At 40.7% G+C, this 22,479-nt stretch overlaps 1 long non-coding RNA gene across 1 annotated transcript in view; it reads right to left on the bottom strand.

Annotated features, from left to right (window-relative positions):
- The window catches only part of LOC126062839 (uncharacterized), a 65,710-nt gene that overhangs the window by 35,105 nt on the left and 8,126 nt on the right, over positions 1–22,479 (bottom strand). Inside the window, exon 2 of the long non-coding RNA XR_007514153.1 lies at positions 17,861–17,997. This is a non-coding gene — a long non-coding RNA (uncharacterized LOC126062839). The remainder of the gene's footprint in view (positions 1–17,860; positions 17,998–22,479) is intronic.

The following is a 22,479-nucleotide window of genomic DNA, read 5'->3' as shown; positions in this document are numbered from 1 at the left end:
AAAGTAAGCTTCTCCATTCTTCTGATGGGATGAGGGAAGCAGAGTTGCCTACCTGTAGGTAGGTGGGTGGGCATCTGAGAGCCTAACATTCCCTAATCAGAAATTCAGTCAATCTGCCTGTGTTTGGCCTCTCCTTCTCCCCCAGTTTCGGCAGCATATGTGGCCACCAATGCTTTGTCTTTTATGAGTTCTGTATTAATAAATCAGGTCAATTCTCTATTTTCTACACTGCTGCCTTAAGATTGTGCCTTCTCAGTCTACTAAGTCACGTAATATCCACCCACCTACATTCAGTTCATAGGAGCCCTGGTGGTACACCAAACAGCTTAAGGAAAGGTCGGCGGTTCACACCCACCAGTGGTTCCTCAGAAGAAAAAACCTGGCAATCTGCTCTTGTAAAGATTACAACCCAGCAAATGCGTAAAGATCAAAGTTTATTAGTGGTTACCAGGGGAAGGAGGAAGGGGGAAAGCGGAGGTTATTGGTGATGGGAAAATTGCATTAAGTGTAGGCTTGCACAGCTGATTACTGTAATTGCTGTCAATAAGTTGTACACCTGTAAAAAGTTGAATTGGCAAAAAAAAAAAAAAAAACCACAGCTTAGGAAACCCTATGGGGCAGTTCTACTGTATCCCATAGGGTCGCTGTGAGCCAGAATTGACTCAACAGCACACAACAACAGTTTCCAAAATTCTGTTGCTATTGTCTTCACTCCTGTTCTTTGTCCTTCCTGGTTTACACATTTTTAAAAAAAAACAAACAAACATACCTTTACTGTTTTTGGAAACCGTGGTGGCATAGTGTTTAAGTGCTACAGCTGCTATCCAAAAGGCTGGCAGTTTGAATCTATCAGGTGCTCCCTGGAAACTCTACGGTGCAGTTCTACCCTGTCCTATAGGGTCACTATGGACTTGACACCAAAGAGTTTGTATTTTTTTACTGTTGTTACCTACCTTCACTGGAGTTTTGGTAAATAGGGAAGTTAAATACAGTTATTTAAACTGTATTTTTTTGTTTGTTTGTTTAACTAGGAGTCAGGAATATTTTAAGAACAGTTTTGTAAAAAAACTAATGTAAAACAGATGCTGAACTAGCCAAATGGTGAACAGATCACACACATTCTATTTCCTTCCTATCTCTCCAATTTCCTGATGAAATGACTCATGAATTGTAAAAAGAAATTTTTTATCTTGCCACCAGAAAATAAATAGGAATCCTTTTCACACCTTTGTCATCAAGTAATTTCCACAAAGCAGAGGCAAATGAAATTGTGGGGGGGTCGGGGGGGGGAGCCGACGACAAAGGCAATTTCTTACAGTTTTTTTATTTAGATTATCTTATTTGGGGATAAAAAAGGAGGCTTGTGCATTAAGAAATTTCCACAGATTACCTCTATTTGGGAAAAAATATAAACTGATGTTGTCTACATTTTAGGTTATTGAAAGAAGAGCCACATTTAGATATATCTTAGTCATTCATTCAATTCAACAAGTATTTATTAAGCACCCACTATGTGCTCACCACCGTTCTAGTCACTGGAGATACAGCAGTGAACTAAACAAACGAAAATCCCTACCCTTATGGCACTTGCATTCCAGCAGGAAGAGAGGCAGTAAACAATAAACTTGATAATTAATAGCTTATTTGGTCTGTTAGAAGATGGTGAGTGGTGCTAGAAAAAATAAAGCAGAGGAAAATGAGGATCAGGAGCAGATGGGCCAGAGAGGCTCAGGATAATGGGCCTAGTTACAACTTTAGGGTAATCAAGGAAGGCCTCATTTGAGCAAAGATTGGAGGTAAGAAAGCCCATAGTGAAGTTATTTGTGGGAAGTGCTCCAGGCAGAGGGAACAGAAGAACAAGGTGACCACTGTGGCTGGGAGAGAGTGGGAGAGTGGGTAGTAGGCAGTCAGGTATTGGGAGGGCTTCAGAGAATAAAGAGTTCTGTTGATCACTGTACAGACTTTTGTTGCTACTTTGAGTGAAATTGAGAACCACTGCAGGGTTTTGAGCGGAGGAGGGGCAAGGGTGAATGCAGCAAGACCATTTTAGGAGGCTACCTCAGTCATCTAGATGAATGATGATACTGGCTTGGATCAGGGTGGTAGCAATAGACATGGTGAAAAGTGATCAGATTCTAGATCTATTTTGAAGGTAGAACCAATAAGATTTCCTGATCGGTGGGATGTAGGGTATGAAAAATCAAAGACAATTCCAAGTGACTCCTGGTGACTTTTTCATATTCCAAAGATAATAACAAATTCATAACTTTCCATGCTTTCTCATATGCAACAGTAATGCAAAACAACAAAGGAGCAGGCCCAAAGTGCTAACAGACACATGAGGAAATGCTCACAATCTTTAGCCATTAGAAAAATGCAAACAAAACTATAATGAGATACCATCTCACCCCAACAACGCTGGCACTAATCCAAAAAACGCAAACTAATAAATGTTGGAGAGATTGTAGAGAGACTGAATACTTATGCACGCCTTGTGGGCATATAAAATAGTACAACCACTTTGGAAAATGATTTGGCACTTCCTTAAAAAGCTAGAAATAGAAGCATCATACAGTCCAGCAATCCCACTCCTAGGAATACATTCTAGAGAAATAAGAGCTGACACACAAATAGACCTATGCATACCCATGTTCACTGCAGCATTGTTGACAATAGCAAAAAGATGGAAACAACATGGGTGACATCAATAAACAAATGGATAAACAAATTATGGTACATACACACAATGGAATACTACGCAACAATAAACAACAATGATGAATCCTCGAAACATCTCACAACATGGATGAATCTGGAGGGCATTATGCTGAATGAAAGTAGTCAAGTCACAAAAGGACAAATATTGTACAAGACTACTATTGTAAGAACTCAAGAAAAGGTTTAAACACAGGAAAAAAGCACTCTTTGATGGTTAAGAGGGTGGGGAGGGAGGAGGAAGGGAACTCACTAACTACGTAGTAGATCAGGATCAACTTTGGTGAAGGGAAGGACAATACACAGTACAGGGGAAGTCAGCACAGCTAGACCAAAGCAAAAGCTAAGAAGGTTCCTGGACACATCCAAACACTTTGAGGGACAGAGTAGCTGGGGCTACAGCCTGGGGACCATAGTTTCAGGGGTCATCTAGGTCAACCGGCATTATGAAATTTATTAAGAAAACATTCTGCATCCCACTTTAGTGATGACATCTGGGGTCTCAGAAGCTTGCAAGCGGCCTTCTAAGATGCATCAATTGGTCCCATCCCACTTGGAGCAAAGGAGAAAGAAGAAAACCAAAGACAAAAGGAAAATATTAGCCCGAGAGACTGAAACCAGAGACTCCACCAGCCTGAGACCAGAAGAACTAGATGGTGCCCAGCTACGACCAATGACTGCCCCGACATGGAACGCAACAGAGAAATCTGAACGGATCGGGAGAAAAGTGTGGAGCAAACTCAAATTCACGTAAAAATACCAGACTTAAGGGTCTGACAGAGACTGGAGGAACCCGGGGAAACCACAGCCTCCAGATGCTCTGTTATCCCAGAACTGAAACCATTCCCAAAGCCCACTCTTCAGGCAAAGATTAGACAGGACTACAAAACAAAAAAATAACACATGTGAGGAGTATGCTACTTAGTTCAATCAGATACACGAGCCCAAATGAGCAGCTCCTGTCCGGAGGCAGGATGAGAAGGCAGGTAGCAACAGGAACTGGTTGAATGTACACAAGAAACCCAGGGTGGACAGGGGGAGTGTGCTGTCACATTGTGGGATTGCAAATAATGTCACAAAACAATATGTGTACAAAAATTTGTATGAGAAATTAACTTGAGCTATAAACTTTCACCTGAAACACAATAATAAATAAATAAGGGAGCAGTGTTTATAGTTTTAAAGTGGAACGAATCATGATTCTAGACTGTGGTATCTGGCTCTCTCTGACGTGGCAACTTACCATGACAGAAAGATTAGTTGTCTGAGTTCCAACTAATTTCAGGCAAATGGGGGGTGGGTAGAGGTTTGACTGACAGATTCAGCACGACAGTCAAATCAAACCTGTGAAATCCCTTAAACCTCCACCACCTCCCTTCTTTGTTGCTCTGGGAGGGTCTTAGCTTGCAGGCCTGTTCCACACCCACTCATCACATGCAGGGTGAACCCTGCCATCAGAAAGCTGTAGCCTAGTGATGAGGGGCCTCGCTCAGGGGGAGCTGAACAGCTCAGCAACTAACACAAGTTTTGAGGGAGCACAAACTATCAACAGAGACAATTTTTTTACTTAACGAAGTACTGCAGCAAAATGAAAAAAGAATCAAAATAAAAAGCTCAAAAAAGGGAAGGCAAGACATATGAGAAATAGTAGTGAGCAAAAAAACCAGCTAAGCTCACAAAGCAAAGCTCACAGTTAAGTATAAATAATTGTTGATAAAGTGATTTTGAAGTTTAATGCAATTCTTCAGAAAAGTTTCTTACAACAGAAAAGGCATAATAAGAAAAATTAATCTGAACTAAATCATGATAGTGGAAGATAGGGGGAATAAAATCTTGTTAAAAGTATCCTCTGCAGGGCAGCAAAGTTGTAGATACTGCATCTTGATGGTCATAGAAAATAAAGGTTCTTGTCACAATCATTAACAAATTATGAGTAACCACTACTAAAAGAGAAAAAAGGTTTAAACAAATTGCAAACCCAAATGCCCACAGGGGCCAGGGAGGTAACACAAAAGCGGACATTCTTACATACTTTTCTTGAAACACGGCCCTCTTGGGTCTTTGACAGGGAAATATTCTACCATAAGAAAACAACAGTGTAATACCTGTGGGTTAAATATAACCTAGTCTACCAATTTGCAAAGGAGCCCTGGTGGCACCAATGGTTAAGAACTTGGCTGCTAAATGAAAAGATAGCAGTTTGAACCCACCCAGCAGCTCCACAGGAGAAAGACTTGGCAATCTGACTCCATAAAAATTACAGCCCATCTCAACCCACCTGGAGCAAAGGCAAAGGAAGAACACCAAGGTCACACGACAACTAAGAACCCAAGAGACAGAAAGGGCCACATGAACCAGAGACCTACATTATCCTGAGACCAGAAGAACTAGTTGGTGCCCGGCCACAATCGATGTCTCCCCTGTCAGGGAGCACAACAGACAACTCCTGAGGGAGCAGGAGACCAATGGGATACAGACCCCAAATTCTCATAAAAAGACCATACCTAATGGTATGATTGCGACTAGAGGAATCCCAGAGACAATGCTCCCCAGAACTTCTGATGGCACAGGACAGGAACCATCCCCGAAGACAAATCATCTGGCATGAAAAGGACTGGTCAGTGGGGGGGAGAGAGATGCTGAAGAAGAGTGAGCTAATTAAATTAGGTGGACACTGGAGAGTGTGTTGGCAACTCTTGACTGGAGGGGGGATGGGAAGATAGAGAGGGAAGATGGCAAAATTGGCACGAAACGAGAGACTGTAAGGGTTGACTCAATAGGGGGAGAGCAAGTGGGAGAAGGGAGTAAGATGTATGTAAACCTACATGTGACAGGCTGATTGGAATGGTAAATGTTCACTTGAAGCTGAAAAAAAAAAAAAAAAATTACAGCCCAGAAAACCCTACGAGGCATTTCTACTCTGTCACACGGGATTGCTATGAGTCAGAATCAACTCAGTGGCAATCAACAACAACCAATTTGCAATCTCTGATGTAGTAGTTCAAAACAAGTAAAGAATAAGAAAGTAAAATACATAGGACACATGAGCTAAAATGACAGGAATAAGAATACATGATTAATCATAACAAACATAAATGTAGCAAATTTTCCTATTCAAAGGTAAAGCTACAGAAGAAAACCTTGCAAATATGTGATTTACAAATGATACACCTAAAACAAAATGACTTAAAAAAAAGTTTGAAAACAAAGGGAGATGTTCATATCAAGGCAAATGCTAACAAAAAGAAGGCTTTATGGCTAAAATGATAAGTAAATGTATTAGCTTATATAACTGGATGGCTAAAGTTAGGGTGGGATCTAGGATTATTTTATTCAGTAGCTCAATAATTTCACCAAGCACCCAATTTGTTTAGTCTCTTTGATTTGCCACCCACAACATTATATCCATCCTAAAGCCGGCTTCTTTTAAGATCACAGGATGGCTGCCAGTTATAATCTGAACCATATAGGCTTTCATGTTTATTGCTAGTGGAAGAGAGTTGTTTACCCAACTGCCAAAAAATAAAAGGAAAAAGCCCGTCCCTTTGGTATAATTGGGACAATTTAGTAACATGCCTATTCCTGAACAAATAAAGATCACCAGAGGAATGCCACATGCTGGCTGGCTTAGGTTTAGATTTCTAAATCAATCTTGTATTAGTTACCTATCACCACATAAAAAATTACCCCCTAAAACTTAGTGGCTTAAAACAACAATAAACAATATTTCACAGTTTCTGTGGATTATGAATGGCTTGGCTGAGCAACTCTGGCTCAGGGTCTCTCATGAGGATGCAGTCTAAATGTCAGCTGAAGCTACAGTGATCTGAAGGCTCATCTGTGGCTGAAGGATTCCCTCTCAAGGTGATTGACCCACATGGCTGGCAAATTGGTGCTGCTTGTTGGTAGGATACATCAGTTCCTCCCCATATGGCCTCTCCACAAGGCTGCTTGAGTATCCTCATGACATGGTAACTGGCTTCATTCAGAGTGAGCAATTCAAGAAGAGTGCTGAGTCAAAACTATGTCCTTTTTATGACCTAGCCTTGGAAGTCACATAATAATACTTCTGCCATATTCTATTTGTAGATGAGAGTCATTCAAATACATGCTTCAAGGGAGGGGAACTAGGTCCCATCTTTTGATAGGAAGAGTATCAAAGAATTTGCAGGCATATTTTAAAACTACCACAAATTACCACCCAGGAGATTTGAGTATCATAATTGGCTTAACTAATAAGGGTCTATCCCTTGTGTTTGAAGGAGCCCTGGTGGCACAGTTAACCATGAACTTCCATTAACTGAACACAAGAGCATGCACTTATTCAATAAATATTAATTGAGCACTTTCTATATACCAAGCATTCTGCCAGGTACTAGTAAAACTGTGGTGAATAAAAACAGCAAGGCCCCTGATGTGAAGGAGCTTACATTCTAGTGGGGAAACACACAAATAAATAGATGAAGAAATAAACTAAAAAATTACAAATTATGCAAAGTTTTACGATAGAAACAAACAAGGAGCTGAGATAGGTAACAATAGGGAGATTCTACTCTAGACAAGTGTTCAGAGAAGGCCCCTTTGTGGGGGTAACATTGAATTGAAATGTACCAAGAAAGAGTTGGCTATGCAAAGAGCAACAATGTAGCAGGCAGAGTCAGCACAGGCTCTGATGCAGGAAAGATTGTGGCCTGTTCATAGAACTGAAAAAAGACCAGCATGGCTGAAACCTAGTGAGCAAAAGGGAGAAGGGCACCGGTTCAGGCTGGAGAACAAGGCAGGGGACAGAATTTATTCTAAGGGCAACAGGAAACCATTGAAGGGTGTTAAACAAGAGACGGACCCCATGGGAACTGCGGTTTTAAAAATTAACTTCATTTTTACAAGTAACACATGCAAATAGCTTTAGAAGTTAAATAGTACTAAAATCTTACAAGGAAAACAGAGGTCCCTGTCCTATCCCTCCCTAACCTTCAGTTCCCACTATTCAAAGGCAACCATTTTCAATTAATTTAGCTATTTCTTCTGGTATTTTTCCCTAAATTTCTAAATACTGACATTTATTGATTTATCAATTTTAAGCATTATCTTTGACTTCCCACTAGAATAGATGAGGATATAGCTCTTTACACCCATCTAACCAACTGTTCCAAATTAGACTAGTTGCTCTCTAACCTGCTAAACTTCTACAACCTGGAACTACTGTTGGTTTTTGTTTGGGGAATTCCCTTTGCCTCTCTGTTGTCGGGAAACCCTGGTAGCATAGTGGCTTAAGAGCTATGGCTGCTAACCATAAAGGTCGGCAGTTCAAATCCACCAGGTGCTCCTTGGAAACTATACGGAGCAGTTCTACTCTGTTCCATAGGGTCATTCTGAGTCGGAATTGACAGCAACGGGTTTGGTTTTCTGGTCTCTGTTGTTGTTGTTGTTGCAGTTGCTGCTGCTGTTGTTTTCAGGGGATTACTGTTTCCCAGCTATCATGTCTTCTTTCCTCATTTACATCTTTGATTTAGAGTGACAGGTTCTTGAGATTAAAAAAAAAAAAAAAAACTGTTGCTGTCAAGTCATTCCACCTCACAGCGACCCTACAGGACAGAGTAGAAATGCCCCATAGGGTTTCCAAGGAGCAGCTGGTGGATTTGAACTGCCGAACTTTTGGTTAGCCAGGGTCTTAACCACTGCACCGCCAGGACTCCTTTTTGAGACTGTGTCTGAAAATGTTATTATACCGTCATACTTGATTCATAGTTTCACTTGTAATGTAATTCAAGATTGAAAATAATTTTCATCTTTAAAAAAGAAAACAATATCCCTCAGAATTCTGCAAGCATGAGTCCTTTGTATTCCAGACACTAATACTGCTATTGTGATTTTTTTTTCTAATTGTACTTTAGACGAAGGTTTAAAAAGCAAATTAGTTTCTCATTAAACAATTAATACCCATATTTTTTTGTGACATTGGCTGCCAACTCCACGACATGTCAACACTCTCCCCTTCTCAACCTTGGGTTCCCCATTACCAGCTTTCCTGTCTCCTCCTGCCTTCTTGTCCTTGCCCCTGGGCTGGCGTGCCCATTTCGTCTTGTTTCGTTTTATGGGCTTGTCTATTCTTTGGCTGCAGGGGGAACCTCAGGAGTGACTTAACTACTGAGCTAAAAGGCTGTCTGGGGACCATATTCTCAGGGTGCTATTGTGGTATGTGATGCAACTTTGATTTTGGTTCTTTTTCTGTGATCTGTCTATCTCCTTGAAAGTTTAGAAAGGACTCTTTAGCCTGAGTTTACGGATGTTGACTATGAGGCACTTGTTGTGGGATGTTTTCCTCCCTAGTGCTAGGCACTGTGTGGCACTTTAAATTTTGAAAATCACAGTACTATACTTCAGTCCTAGAAAAATTCTTCGGCAATTTCCTGCCCTCTGTTTTCTCAGTGCTCTTTCTCTAATTCTTGCTAGTAAATTGGGCCTACCTTTACTAACAGAAATTTTGCGGCTACAAATGACAGAACTATTTTCAAACTACTTTTAGGAGAGGGCGAGGAGGAATTTATTGGCTCATACAACTTAAAAGTCTCAGAGTAGGGTGGCCTTTACGGCTTCAGACCAGAACCACCCCTCAAATCTACTTTTCTTTATGTCGGTTGCTTCATTCTCTGGCAAGCTCTTAACATGTGGCAGTTTCCAGGAGCCCCAGACTGACAGCATCCTTACAGCCAGCAATTCCAGCGGAGAAAGAGAGATTCTCTTTCCCAATAGTTTCAACTGAAGTCTCACAATTGGTTCCCATTAGCCTTGCCTGGGTCATGCGTCTAGCCTCTGGCCAAACCTGGGTCTTGTGCTAATCCCTGGAGCAGAAGGGTAGGGTCAGCTCCATCTGAAACATACGGACGAAGTGGGGAGAGGTAGTCCCTCAAAGGGAAAACAGGGTGTTGTATTGTTAGCAGAAGGGGGAATAGATACTGGACAAGCAAAAATAAAAGATGTCCACTACAGTGCCTAGTGCTTCTATTATTTGATATCCTTACAAGAATTATGTTTCTTTAAAAAAAAAATTTTTTTAACTTAAAAACACAAAATATTTAAAATAATTAACAATGATTATTTCTGCATGGTGAAATTACAGGAAGTTTTTTGCTAGTCTTTTTTTTAATCCCAAATTTTATTTTTTAAAAAAAAAAAAAAGCAAAGAAAAGGCTCCTTGTTTCTCTCTTCTGTGTCCTCTCTCTCTTAAAACAAAGGAGCACAGAACCACTCACGCTGCTAGTTTGATGGGGGAAGGGGTAGAGAGTAACATCAGTTCATGTTTCAAAACTTACCACATAAACAAGCTGTAATAAACATTCTTACACATGTGTCTCTTTGCACATGTGAGGAAACACTGAAATTTCTGGGTCAAGGATTTGCATTTTTTTTTAGACTCAAGATACATATTGCCTAAACTTTATTCCAACAATCTGTATTTAACATATCTTTTCTACTTACTGGGCTAACTTGCCACTCTAATGTGAATTTTGGTGAAATACAAAAATACATGTTTTGAAAGTTTGAGTTTTTAAGAAAGTAAATATGTCGTGATACAGCAAACCATGGGTTTTTGTTTTTTTGTTTTTTTTTTAAACCCTAAAGAGAGGAAGAAAGGTCTAATCATGTATTAGTTCAATTACTGAAGGCCTGCACTGGGCTTGGTCCCTGAGTTACATATTATTTATGGTCCTTTTTATCCTCAAGTAAAAGAGCGGAACAGAAGATTTCAAAGGGCAGCTCAAGAAGACAAAGTATTATGACGACAAGTACAAAGACCTGGAGACAGAAAACCAAAAGGGAAGAACATGCTCAGTATTTCTCAAGCTGAAAGAACTGAAGAAAAAAATTCAAGCCTGGATTTGCAATACTGAAGGATTCTATGGGGAAAATATTAAATGATGCAGGAAGCAGCAAAAGAAGATGGAAGGAATACACAAAGAGTCACTATACCAAAAAGAATTGGTCAAATGTTCAACCATTTCAGGAGGTAACATATGATCAGGAACTGATGGTACTGAAGGAAGAAGTCCAAGCTGCACTGAAGGCATTGGCAAAAAACAAGGCTCCAGGAACTGAAAGAATACCAATTGAGACAGATTTGTTCATTCTTCTGGAAGTCCATGGTAGATTCAATATTCTTCACCAATATCATAATTCAAATGCATCAGTTCTTCGGTCTTCCTTATTCATTGTCCAGCTTTCGCATGCATGCGAGGTAATTGAATATACCATGGCTTAGGTCAGGCATACTTTAGTCCTCAAAGTGATATATTTGCTTGGAGTGCGGGTGACACAGTAGTTAAGTGCTATGGCTGTTAACCAAAACGTCAGCCATTCAAATCCACCACCTCCTCCTTGGAAACCCTACGGGGCAGTTCTACTCTGTCTTACAGCATCACTGAGTCGGAACTGACTTGAGAGCAATGGGTATGGTTTTTTGGTTTTTTTTGGTTTTGCAGCAGGGTCACCCATAGTGGACAGGTTTTAGTGGCACTTCCAGACTAAAAGAGGTCTTTTGCAGCAGATTTACTTGATGCAATGCCTTGTTTGATTTCTTGACTGCTGCTTCCATGGGCATAGGTTGTGGATCCAAGCAAAATGAAATCCTTGACAATTTTAGTATTTTTTCCATTTATCATGATGTTGCTTATTGGTTCACGTATAAGGATTTTTTTTTTTTAACTTTTATGGAGCTTCAAGTGAACGTTTACAAATCAAGTCAGTCTGTCACATATAAGTTTACATACATCTTACTCCGTACTCCCACTTGCTCTCCCCCTAATGAGTCAGCCCTTCCAGTCTCTCCTTTTGTGACAATTTTGCCAGCTTCCCACTCTCTCTAGCCTCCCATCCCCCCTCCAGACAGGAGATGCCAACACAGTCTCAAGTGTCCACCTGACATTATTAGCTCACTCTTCATCAGCATCTCTCTCCCACCCACTGTCCAGTCCCTTTCATGTCTGTTGAATTGTCTTCGGGGATGGTTCCCGTCCTGTGCCAACAGAAAGTTTGGGAACCATGGCTGCCGGGATTCCTCTAGTCTCAGTCACACCATTAAGTATGGTCTTTTTATGAGAATTTGGGGTCTGCATCCCACTGATCTCCTGCTCCCTCAGGGGTTCTCTGTTGTGCTCCCTGTCAGGGCAGTCATCAATTGTGGCTGGGCACCAACTAGTTCTTCTGGTCTCAGGATGATGTAGATCTCTGGTTCATGTGGCCCTTTCTGTCTCTTGGGCTCTTAGTTGTCGTGTGACCTTGGTGTTCTTCATTCTCCTTTGATCCAGGTGGGTTGAGACCAATTGATGCATCTTAGATGGCCGCTTGTTAGGCTTTAAGACCCCAGACGCCACATTTCAAAGTGGGATGCAGAATGTTTTCATAATACAATTATTTTGCCAATTGACATAGAAGTCCCCTTAAACCATGGTCCCCAAACCCCCGCCCTTGCTCCGCTGACCTTTGAAGCATTCATTTTATCCCGGAAACTTCTTTGCTTTTGGTCCAGTCCAATTGAGCTGACCTTCCATGTATTGAGTGTTGTCCTTCCCTTCACCTAAAGCAGTTCTTATCTACTAATTAATCAATAAAAAACCCTCTCCCTCCCTCCCTCCCTCCCCCCCCCGTAACCACAAAAATATGTGTTCTTCTCAGTTTTTACTATTTCTCAAGATCTTATAATAGTGGTCTTATACAATATTTGTCCTTTTGCCTCTGACTCATTTCACTCAGCATAATGCCTTCCAGGTTTCTCCATGTTATGAAATGTTTCACAGATTCGTCACTGTTCTTTACCGATGCGTAGTATTCCATTGTGTGAATATACCACAATTTATTTACCCATTCATCCGTTGATGGACACCTTGGTTGCTTCCAGCTTTTTGCTATTGTAAACAGAGCTGCAATAAACATGGGTGTGCACATATCTGTTTGTGTGAAGGCTCTTGTTTCTCTAGGGTATATTCCAAGGAGTGGGATTTCTGGGTTGTATGGTAGTTCTATTTCTAACTGTTTAAGATAACGCCAGATAGATTTCCAAAGTGGTTGTAAAGGATTTTTGTTTTCATTATGTTAAGGAGTAATCCATCCTTAAGGCTATAGTCTTCGATCTCCATCAGTAAGTGCTTCAAGTCCTTTTCACATTCGACAACCAAAGTTGTGTCATTTGCGTATCACAGATTGTTAATGAGTCTTCTTCCAATCCTTCTTCTTTATACAGTCCAGCCTCTTGGATTATTTGCTCAGCATACAGAATGAATAAGTATGATAAAAGGACGCAACCCAGATGTATACCTTTCCTGATTTTAAAATGTGCAATATCCCCTTGTTCTGTTTGAATGACTGCCTCTTGAACTATGTGCAGGTTCCACATGAACACAATTAAGTGTTCTGGCATTTCCATTCTTTGCAGTGCTATCCATTATTTGTTATGATCCACACAGTCAAATCTATTTGCGTAGTCAATAAACCACAAGCAAACATCTTTCTGTTATTCTCTGCTTTCAGCCAAGATTCATCTGACATCAGCAATGATATCCCTCATTCCATGTCCTCTTCTGAATCCATCTTGAATTTCTGGGAATTCGTTGTGGATGTCTGTTACAACTGTTTTTGAATTATCTTCAGCAAAACTTTACTTAGGTGTGATATTAATGATAAACCCAAAAAAACCAAACCCGGTGCCGTTGAGCCGATTCTGACTCATAGCGACCCTAAAGGACAGAGTAGAACTGTCCCATAGAGTTTCCAAGGAGTGCCTGGCGGATTTGAACTGCCGACCCTTTGGTTAGCAGCCGCAGCACTTAACCACTACACCACCAGGGTTTCCGATATTAATGATAAAAAAAACTGTTTAATAATTCCTGCATTCCATTGGACCACCCTTCTTTGGGATGGGCACAAATATAGATCTCTTCCAGTCAGTTCGCCAGGTAGCTGTCTTCCAAATTTCTTGGCATAAAGTGAGCACTTCCAGCATTCCATCTGTCTGTTGAAATATCTCAATTGGTATTCTGTCAATTTCTGGCGACTCGTTTTTCACCAATACCTTCAGTGCAGCTTGGACTTCCTTCCTTCTTGGACTTCTTCCACTGGACAAAAACCATTAGTTCTTGATCATATGCTACCTCCTGAAATGGCTGAGTGTTGACCAATTCTTTTTGGTCCTCTGCTTATTCCTCCCATATTCTTTTTTTTTTATATAATTTTTATTGTGCTTTAAATGAAAGTTTACAAATCAAGTCAGTCTCTCGCACAAAAACCCATACACACCTTGCTACACATTCCCAATTACTCTCCCACTAATGAGACAGCCCGCTCTCTCCCTCCACTCTCTCTTTTCACGTCCTTTTCACCAGCTTCTAAACCCCTCCACCCTCTCATCTCCCCTCCAGGCAGGAAATGCCAACATAGTCTCAAGTGTCCACCTGATCCAAGAAGCTCACGCCTTGCCAGCATCCCTCACCAACCCACCATCCAGTCCAATTCCTGTCTGAAGAGTTGGCTTTGGGAATGGTTCCTATCCTGGAGCAACAGAAGGTCTGGGGGCCATGACGACTGGGGTCCTTCCAGTCTCAGTCAGAGCATTAAGTCTGGTCTTATGAGAATTTCCTCCCATATTCTTTTGATGGTTCCTATGTAGTTCAATACTTTGCCCTTGTTGTTGATGTAAGGTGCCATGGAGTCGGCTCCAACTCATAGTGACCCTACGCACAACAGAACGGAACACTGCCCAGTCCTGAGCCATGCCTACAATCATTGTTATGCTTGAGCTCATTCTTGCAGCCACTCTGTCAATCCACCTCACTGAGGGTCTTACTCTTTTCCACTGACCCTGTACTCTGCCAAGCATGATGTCCTTCTTCAGGGACTGATCCCTCCTGACAACATGTCCAAAGTATATAAGACGCAGTCTCGCCATCCTTGCCTCTAAGGATCATTCTGGTTGTACTCCTTCCAAGACAGTTTTGTTTGTTCTTTTGGCAGTCCATGGCATATTCAATATTCTTCGCCAACACAATTCAAAGGTGTCAATTCTTCTTCGGTCTTCCTTATTCATTATCCAGATTTCACATGCATATGATGCAATTGAAAATACCATGGCTTGGTCAGGTGCACCCTAGTCTTCAAAGTGACATCTTCGCTTCTCAACACTTTAAAGAAGTCACTTGCAGCAGACTTACCCAATGCAGTGCGTCTTTTGATTTCTTGACTGCTGTTTCCACGGCTGTTGATTGTGGATCCAAGTAAAATGAGGTCCTTGACAACGTCAATCTTTTCTCCATGTATCATGATGTTGCTCGTTGGTCCAATTGTGAGGATTTTTGTTTCCTTTATGTTGAGGTGCAATCCATACTGAAGGTTGTGGTCTTCGATCTTCATTAGTAAGTGCTTCGAGTCCTCTTCACTTTCAGCAAGCAAGGTTGTGTCATCTGCATAATGCAGGTTGTTAATAGTCTTCCTCCAATCCTGATGCCCTGTTCTTCTACATATAGTCAAGCTTCTCGGATTATTTGCTCAGCATACAGATTGAATAGGTATGGTGAAAGAATACAATGCTGACGCACACCTTTCCTGACTTTAAACCAATCGGTATCCCCTTGTTCTGTCCGAACAACTGCCTCTTGAGCTATGTAAACGTTCCTCATGAGCACAATTAAGTGTTCTGGAATTCCCATTCTTCACAATGTTATCCATAATTTGTTATGATCCACACAGTCGAATGCCTTTGCATAGTCAATAAAACACAGGTAAACATCCTTCTGGTATTCTCTGCTTTCAGCCAGGATCCATCTGACATCAGCAATGATATCCCGGGTTCCATGTTCTCTTCTTAAACTGGCCTGAATTTCTGGCAGTTCCCTGTCAAGATACTGCTGCAGTGATTTTTGAATGATCTTCAGCAAAATTTTGCTTGCATGTGATATTAATGACATTGTTCTATAATTTCCACATTCGGTTGGATTACCTTTCTTGGGAATAGGCATAAATAGGGATCTCTTCCAGTCAGTTGGCCAGGAAGCTGTCTTCCATATTTCTTGGCATAGATGAGTGAGCACCTCCAGCACTACATATGTTTGTTGAAACATCTCAATTGATATTCCATCAATTCCTGGAGCCTTGTTTTTCCCCAATGCCTTCAGTGCAGCTTGGACTTCTTCCTTCAGTACTATTAGTTCCTGATCATATGTCACCTCTTGAAATGGTTGAACGTCAACTAATTCTTTTTGGTATAATGACTCTGTGTATTCCTTCTAGTGAAAACCTTATGAATAGCAGCGGAACACTGCCTGATAAAGTGCTGGAAGATGAGCCCCCCAGGTTAGAAGGCACTCAAAAGATGACCGGGGAAGAGCTGCCTCCTGAAAGTAGAGTTGACCTTAATGACGTGGATGGAGTAAAGCTTTCGGGACCTTCATTTGTTGATGTGGCACGACTCAAAATGAGAAGAAACAGCTGCAAACAGTCATTAAGAATCAGGATCTGGAATGTACGAAGTGTGGATCTGGGAAAATTGGAAATTGTCAAAAATGAAATGGAACGCATAAACATCGATATCCTAGGCATTAGTGAGCTGAAATGGACTGGTATTGGCCATTTTCAATAAGACAATCATATAGTTTACTATGCTGGGAATGACAACTTGAAGAGGAATGGTGTTGCATTCATCGTCAAAAAGAATGTTTCAAGATCTATCCTGAAGTACAATGCTGTAAGGATAGGATAATATCCATACGCCGACAAGGAAGACCAGTTAATATGACTATTATTCAAATTTACACACCAACCACTAGGGCCAAAGATGAAGAAAGAAGATTTTAATCAGCTGCTGCAGTCTGAAATTGATTGAACATGCAATCAAGATGCATTGATAATTACTGGTGATAGGAATGCAAAAATTGGAAACAAAGAAGAAGGATCAGTAGTTGGAAAATATGGCCTTGGTGATAGAAACAATGCTGGAAACCGAATGATAGAATTTTGAGAGACCAATGACTTGTTCATTGCAAATACCTTCTTTCACCAACATAAATGGCGACTATACACATGGACCTCACCAGATGGAGCACACAGGAATCAAACTGACTACATCTGTGGAAAGAGATGATGGAAAAGCTCAATATCATCAATCAGAACAAGGCCAGAGGCCGACTGTGGAACAGACCATTAATTGCTCATATGGAAGTTGAAGCTGAAACTGAAGAAAATCAGAGCAAGTACACAAGAGTCAAAATATGACCTTGAGTACATCCCACCTGAATTTAGAGACCATCTGAAGAATAAATTTGACACATTGAACACTGGTGGCCGAAAACTAGACTAGTTGTGGAATGACATCAAGGACATCATACATGAAGAAAGCAAGAGGTCACTGAAAAGACAGGAAAGAAAGAAAATACCAAGATGGATGTCAGAGGAGACTCTCACACTTGTTTTCAAACATCAAGCAACCAAAGCAAAAGAAAGAAATGATAAAGTAAAAGAACTGAACAGAAGATTTCAAAGGGCAGCTCGAGAAGACAAAGTAGTGTATTATAATGACATATGCAAAGAGCTGGAGATAGGAAACCAAAATGGAAGAACACACTTGGTGTTCCTGAAGCTGAAAGAACTGAAGAAAAAATTCAAGCCTCGAGTTGCAATAGTGAAGGATTCTATGGGGAAAATGTTAAATGATGCAGGAAGCATTTTGCCCTTGGAATCCTTCAATATTGTAACTCAAGCCTTGACTTTCTTTGTTCAATTCTTTCAGCTTGAGAAATGGAGAGCTTGTTCTTCCCTTTTGGATTTCTAACTCCAGGTCTTTGCAGATTTCATTACAATACTTTACTTTGTGTTCCCAGGAGCCCTGGTGGCACAGTGGTTAACAGCTTGGCTGCTAACCAAAAGGTCAGCAATTTGAGTCTACCAGCTGCTTCTTCAAAACCCTATGGAGGGGCAGAGCCAAGACGGCAGAATAGACAGATGCTTCGTGGACCCCTCTTTACAACAGAGACCCGAAAAAACAAGCGAAATGAGTACATTTGTGACAAGATGGGAGCCCTGAGCATCAAAGGCAAGCTTAGACAACAAACTGAGGGGCAGGGGAAGAAAGAGACCATTCAGAAGTGGAAAGGAGTTACCGGACCTGACTTGAATCACGGGGAGCCCTCAGGCACCATTCCCGGAGCAGCGGCGGTGGCGGCAGTGGGTCTGTACTAGAGTTCGGCCGCAGTTTCCTCAGGGAGTGGCAGCAGCCGCACAGCCCACTCATACCTCCGGAACCTGAGGAGAAGGGCACTCTCAGCAAAAGCTAAGTACTTGCGTATATTTTACCGCCCACCCCCCCCCCCCCCCCCGCCAAGCCAGCTTCAGCAGCTGAATCCCTAGACCTGAGATAGACCCTGGTGAGCACCTGGAGCCATCCTCCCGGCCTTGGGGAAGGAAAAAATTTGCAACTGGGGGGAAAAGATAATTTGCTAGGTCCGTTAACTGGGGGAACTCAGGACAGAAGCGGCTCCTGTCCAGGCATAAACTGTCCTTGGACCTTGAGCACCTTTCCCTTCTGCATGGACCTGTGTGGGCCTATTTTGGGAGAATAGGCCCTTTTCGGCAAACTCCAACCATTTCAGCGGTGTGGTGGAGAGGTGGGTGTTTGCTGTTTCACATTGCTTTGCCTATTAAACAAGGTCCTCACCTACCCATAACAGGGACCTAAGGATTGGTGGCTCCACTTGGGTCGCCCAGCCACCTGCAACAGGGGCCCAGGGATAACTGGTACCTCCCAGTCCTTACAAGAAAAACTTTGGGTGCCCATGGTCCCTCTGCAGAGCCTATCCACCAGCATGCTCTAGGGAACAGAAATGCGTTTTCCTCAGAGACACTTGGGGGTCGGTTCTCAGCCCCCTGCCTTGTTCAGAGCGTGACCCCCTGCTGCAATCAGATATGGGTATATACGCCAATCACCCCTGCCCCTCTAAGACTGCAGGAAAGAGCCTATACAACACACTAGATATCAGCTACCTGGAAAGCTGAGCTGAATTCATACAAGAAAACTGAATGGACTCCTAGACTGATATACCTGATAACAGATCTAGCCAGCTAGGGACAGGACACCAGAGCTCCAGAGGCAAAAATAATCAAGCTAGCTCGCTCAAGCAACCCATAGGGGTATACCAAAACAAAACAAAGCAAGCAGCTAATGACACAGTAAGCAAGCATGAACTAATACAATAACTTATACATGGCTTGGAGACAACAGTCAATATCAAATCACATAAAGAAACAGGCCATGATCACCTCAACAGGCTCTCAAAACAAAGAATCCAGTGATCTTTTAGATGAAAGTGCATTCCTGGAATTACCAGGTACAGAATACAAAAGTTTAACATATAGAACCCATCAAGACATCAGGAAGGAAATGAGGCAATATGCAGAACAAGCCAAGGAACATACAGATAAAGCAACTGAAGAAATCAGAAAGATTATTCAGGAACATAATGAACAGTTTAATAAGCTGGAAAAATCCACAGACAGACAGCAATCAGAAATTCAGAAGATTAGCAATAAAATTACAGAATTAGGTAAATTGATAGAAAGTCAGAGGAGCAGAATTGAGCAAGTAGAAGCTAGAATTTCTGAACTTGAAGGTAAATCACTTGGCACTAACATATTTGAAGAAAAATCAGATAAAAAAATTAAAAAATGAAGAAACCTTAAGAATCATGTGGGACTCTATCAAGAGAAATAACCTAAGAGTGATTGGAGTACCAGAGCAAGGAGGGATAACAGAAAATACAGAGAAAATTGTTGAGGATTTTTTGGCAGAAAACTTCCCTGATATTGTGAAAGATGAGAAGATATCTATCCAAGATGCTCATCAAACTCCACATAAGGGAGATCTTAAAAGAAAGTCACCAGGACATATTATACTCAAGCTTGCCAAAACCAAAGATAAAGAGACAAGTATAAGAGCAGCGAGGGATAATAGAAAAGTCACCTACAAGGGAGAGCCAATAAGAATAAGCTCGGACCACTCGGCAGAAACCATGCAGGCAAGAAGGCAATGGGATGACATATTTAAAAAATTGAAGGAAAAAATTGCCTGCCAAGAATCATATATCCAGCAAAACTGTCTCTTAAATATGAAGGTGAAATTAAGACATTTCCAGATAAACACAAGTTGAGGCAATTTGTAAAAATCAAACCAAAACCACAAGAAATACTAAAGGGAGTTCTTTGGTTAGAAAATCAATAATATCAGGTATCGACCCAAGACTAGAACACTGGGCAGAGCAACCGGAAGTCAACCCAGACAGGGAAATCGAAAAAAAAAAAAAAAAAGCAAGATGAAAAAAAAAAAGCCCAACACAGGGTAAAGGCAATGTTATTATATAAAAAAAGACAACATTAAAATAATAAAGAGGGACTAAGAAATGTAATCATACACCTTCCACATGGAGAGGAAGATACAACAATACAAAGAAATAAAAGTTATAAATTTAGAAAAATATGGGTAAAAAATAAGGTAACCACAAAGGAGACAAAATATCCTACTCATCAAAATAAAATACAAGGGAAAAATACAGACTCAGCAGAAACAAAATCAACAACAACAAATATGAGGAAAGGACAATATATTAAAAAAAAATCTACTTAGCACATAAAATCAAGTGGGAAAAAGAAGCTGCCAACACACAAAAAAAGACATCAAAATGATACCACTAAATTCATACCTATCCATAATTACCCTGAATGTAAATGGACTAAATGCACCAACAAAGAGACAGAGAGTGGCAGAATGGATTGAAAAACACGATCCGTCTATATGCTGCCTACAAGAGACACACCTTAGACTTAAGAGACTCAACCAAACTAAAACTCAAAGGGTGGAAAAAAATATATCAAGCAAACAACAATCAAAAAGAGCAGGAGTGGCAATATTAATTTCTGACAAAATAGACTTTAAAGTTAAATCCATCATAAAGGATAAGGAAGGACACTATATAATGATTAAATGGAACAATACACCAAGCAGATAAAACCATACTAAATATTTATGCTAATGACAGGGCTACAAGATACATAAAACAAACACTATCAGCACTGAAAATGAGATAGACAGCTCCACAATAATAGTAGGAGACTTCAACACACCACTTTCGGCGAAGGACAGGACGTGCAGAAAGAAGCTCAATAAAGTCACGGAAGATCTAAATGCCACAATCAACCAACTTGACCTTGTAGACATATACAGAACACTCCACCCAACAGCAACCAACTATACTTTCTTTTCTAGTGCACATGGAACATTCTCTAGAATAGACCACATATTAGGTCATAAAGCAAGCCTTAGCAGAATCCAAAACATTGAAATATTACAAAGCATCTTCTCTGACGATAAAGCCATAAAAGTGGAAATCAGTAACAGGAAAAGAAATTGAACACTTGGAAACTGAACAATACCCTGCTCAAAAAAGACTGGATTATAGAAGGCATTAAGGATGGAATAAAGAAATTCATAGCATCCAATGAGAACGAAAACACTTCCTATCAGAACCTTTGGGACACAGCAAAAGCAGTGCTCAGAGGCCAATTTAAATCAATAAATGCAAAAAGAAGAAAGGGCCAAAATCAAAGAACTATCCCTACAACTTGAACAAATACAAAGAGAGCAACAAAAGAAACCCACAGGCACCAGAAGAAAACAAATAATAAAAATTAGAGCTGAACTAAATGAAATAGAAAACAGAAAAACAATTGAAAGAATTAACAAAACCAAAAGCTGTTTTTTTTAAAAATTGATAAACCATTGGCCAAACTGACCAAAGAAAAACAGAAGAGGAAGCAAATAACCCGAATAAGAAATGAGATGGGCGATATTACAACAGACCCAACTGAAATTAAAAGAATCATATCAGATTACTATGAAAAACTGTACTCAAACAAATTTGAAAACCTAGAAGAAATGGATGAATTCCTAGAAACACACTACCTACCTAAACTAACACAAACAGAGGTAGAACAACTAAATAGACCCCTAACAAAAGAAGAGATTGAAAAGATAATCAAAAAACTCCCCCTGCAAAAAAAAGCCCTGGTCCGGACGGCTTCACTGCAGAGTTCTACCAAACTTTCAGGGAAGAGTTAACACCACTACTACTAAAGGCATTTCAGAGCATAGAAAAGGACGGACTACTACCCAACTCATTCTATGAAGCCACCATATCCCTGATACCAAAACCGGGTAAAGACACCACAAGAAAAGAAAATTATAGACCTATATCCCTCATGAATGTAGATGCAAACATTCTCAACAAAATTCTAGCCAATAGAATTCACCATGACCAAGTGGGATTCATACCAGGTATGCAGGGATGGTTCAACATCAGAAAAAGAATCAATGTAATCCATCACATAAATAAAACAAAAGACAAGAATCACATGATCTTATCAATTGATGCAGAAAAGGCATTTGACAAAGTTCAACACTCATTCATGATAAAAACTCTCAGCAAAATAGGAATAGAAGGAAAATTTCTCAACATAATAAAGGGCATTTATACAAAGCCAACAGCCAACATCTCCCTAAACGGAGAGAGCCTGAAAACATTCCCATTGAGATCGGGAACCAGACAAGGATGCCCTTTATCACCACTCTTATTCAACATTGTGCTGGAAGTCCTAGCCAGAGCAATTAGGCTAGATAAAGAAATAAAAGGCATCCAGACTGGCAAGGAAGAAGTAAAAGTATCTCTATTTGCAGAT

Source organism: Elephas maximus, chromosome 19 (genome assembly GCF_024166365.1).
Source record: "Elephas maximus indicus isolate mEleMax1 chromosome 19, mEleMax1 primary haplotype, whole genome shotgun sequence".
Lineage (NCBI taxonomy): Eukaryota > Metazoa > Chordata > Mammalia > Proboscidea > Elephantidae > Elephas > Elephas maximus.
This window is presented reverse-complemented; position numbering and strand designations above follow the sequence as displayed.